Source organism: Aegilops tauschii, chromosome 7, assembly GCF_002575655.3.
Source record: "Aegilops tauschii subsp. strangulata cultivar AL8/78 chromosome 7, Aet v6.0, whole genome shotgun sequence".
Lineage (NCBI taxonomy): Eukaryota > Viridiplantae > Streptophyta > Magnoliopsida > Poales > Poaceae > Aegilops > Aegilops tauschii.
In genome coordinates, this window is record NC_053041.3 from 315,452,565 (window position 1) to 315,455,676 (window position 3,112).

Here is a 3,112-nt window from a genome sequence, read left to right on the forward strand (position 1 = left end):
GCAACATACAGCACAACAAGTGTTGAGTAAACAGGCAATTTTTTGACTAATTTAATCCATAAATAGATGACTAGCATGGCATTGACAGAATTAGCAACATATTGATATTGATCTAAACGAGCACGTACTACACAAACAGTAGACATGTCTACACATAATGCTAGTACTGCTAATACGGAAATAATCATGAGAGGGATATACGCGTTATACCCTCCAGTAGATGCATAAGCTGCCGCGGCGGTGGCGGCAGCAGCGGCGTCCTCGGCGGTCTTCTTGTCGGCCTCAAGCTTCTTGGCGGCGGCACGTTCGGCGTCGGTGGACATGGTGATGATGAGAGCGACGTGGACGTAGAGGAAGTAGACGAACAGCGAGCAGTCGCGTAGCCGCTTTCTAAAAACCTATTCGCCCCTCTCCTGTACAGGAACCAGAGGGACGGGGTTTCGGAGACCTGCTCCCCGTCAACCGTGTACGCGGCGGACGGGATGGAGTCACCGGCGGCAGCAACAGCAAAGGAACGACGGTGGGCAGTGTGCGTGAGCAGATGTGATCTGTTCGTGGTGGCTAGGGTTAGGAGACATCGCACACTTATATAGGCGCAGCCGCGTGGAGAGACGTGGGCTCGACCCATGTCCGTGATAGCCCACGATCCGACGTCTCAGATCGTGGCCCAGTTGTCAGAAACTCTCCGTTAGTGTCTGGCAAAAATAAACGCGTAGGTGTGAGCTCGGCTCGGCTCAATCCCGCAACCTGCGGCGCGTCGTGATGAGGCGTGGCGTGGCGGGCGGCGGAGGTGGAGTGCGCGAGGGCCTCTTCTCAAGCTCCAATAGCATGTAGAAGAGAATCCCTTATAAAGAGGTCCAACTCCTTCTCCACTAGCGGGGTGGGACTAAACTTCCCACTACACCTAGTGCCATATAACCCACATGAGCCCTTAGAGATTTTTCTAAAATTGATTTTCTGAAATTGTTGGATGGGCCTAGAGCCCACCCCATATTTCAACAATCCCCACCAGATCTCGAGGGCCCATTGTGTCCTCTGTCCCAATTACTGTTTTGATATACCAGTGTTTAAGTGAAGACCTATTAAGGTTGAACTTCACCTAGAACAAGCAGCTACACTCCTTCACAACTGAACAATGGACTAAGCCTTGAATTGTCAGTTTGGCGTAAAGAAGCTTCATTATATGTCTTACCAGTACTAGGCTGCCGAAGACTGACCCCTCGGGTGGAGCATATAAGTCACACTCCTGGCCTGTTCATGAGCTTACTAGAGATCACCTCAATCTCATAGACTGTGACCAGCAGTCGGGCTCATATAGGTGTGTTCCTCCAAAGATCGCTCTGTAGGATAGCATCTTGCTTTCATAAGCTTTGAAACACAGTAAGACAGTAGTCATCCTACCATACAGTATTGAGAGTATTGCAACTCCAACGGAGCGGGTTAGTATAGTTACTCTCCTTAATTCACCACTGGCTTGTTTTCCTAGGTCCTACTTCACGGGATCTCCGATCACATAGGTTGGGTTACCACCATGGCAACTCATGTGGGTCTCATACCCATCTCCGTCGATGCATTATCTATCACAACACGTGATAGCCCTTTTGTAAAGGGATCTGCCAGATTCTTAGCCGTATGGACATACTCCAACGCTATCACTCTGGAGTTTCTTAATTTTCTGACAGCTTTTAATCTCATTCTTATGTGTTTGTTGGACTTCATGTTGTCCTTTGAACTCTTCACCTTGGTGATGACAGTCTGATTGTCGCAGTTCATAAGGATAGCCGGAACCGGTTTATCAACCAATGGCAAGTCCATCAAAAGATCTCGAAGCCATCCTGCTTCGACACCAGATGTGTCTAATGCTGTTAATTCTGCTTTCATTGTCGATCTAGTTAAGATCGTTTGCTTGCAAGACTTTTAGGAAACAGCGCCACCTCCAAGAGTAAACATATACCCAGTCGTAGCCTTCATCTAATCAGCATCAGAGATCCAATTCGCATCACTATACCCTTCAAGTACCGACGGTTATCCCGTATAGTGAAGTCCGTAGTTCATAGTACCCTTCAGATAGCGCATAACTCTCTCAATAGCATGCCAATGTACATCACCCAGGTTGGAAACAAACCGGCTCAGTTTGCTCACAGCAAACACGATGTCAGGCCTCGTTGCGCTTGCTAGGTACATGAGTGAACCAATGATTTGAGAGTATCTCAGTTGATCCTTAGATGTGCCTTCGAACTTTCGAACCAACACACTAGGATCATATGGTGTTTGAGATGGTTTGCAGTCCGAGTATCCAAAACGGCTCAACACCTTCTCAACATAATGGGATTGCAGAAGTGTAATCCCACCCTCATTATCTCTCAGTAGCTTGATGTTCAAGATAACATCAGCCACACCAAGGTCTTTCATCTCAAAGTTCTGAGATAGAAACAACTTGACCTCCTCAATGACTTTGAGGTTGGTTCCGAATATCAGTATGTCATCAACATACAAGCACAGTATAAGTCCTTCGCCCCCACCATGGCGACAGTATACACATTTATCAGCTTCATTAACAATGAAACCAACAGATGTCAGAGTTGTATTAAACTTATCATGCCATTGCTTAGGTGCTTGCTTAAGACCATATAAAGATTTCAGCAACCTACACACCTTTCTTTCCTGACCATCTATCACAAAGCCATCTGGCTGTTGCATGTAGATTTCCTCGTTTAGCTCTCCATTCAGAAAAGCCGTCTTAACATCCATCTGGTGGACGAGAAGACCATGTGAGGCCACCAACGAGAGTAATACTCGAATGGTGGTCAGTCTAGCCACATGTGAATAAGTATCGAAGAAATCTTCCTCTTCTTTCTGGTCATAGCCCTTGGCCACAAGCCTAGCCTTGTACTTTTCAATCGTACCATCGGGCCTAAGCTTCTTTTTGAACACCCACTTACATCCCAATGGTTTGCAACCATAGGGAAGCTCAGTGATCTCCCATGTCCCGTTAGCCATGATGGAATCCATCTCGCTACGGACTGCATCCTTCCAGTAGTCAGCTTCTGGAGAGGCATACGCTTCTGAAATATAAGTGGGAGTATCATCCACGAGGTACACAAAGAAATCA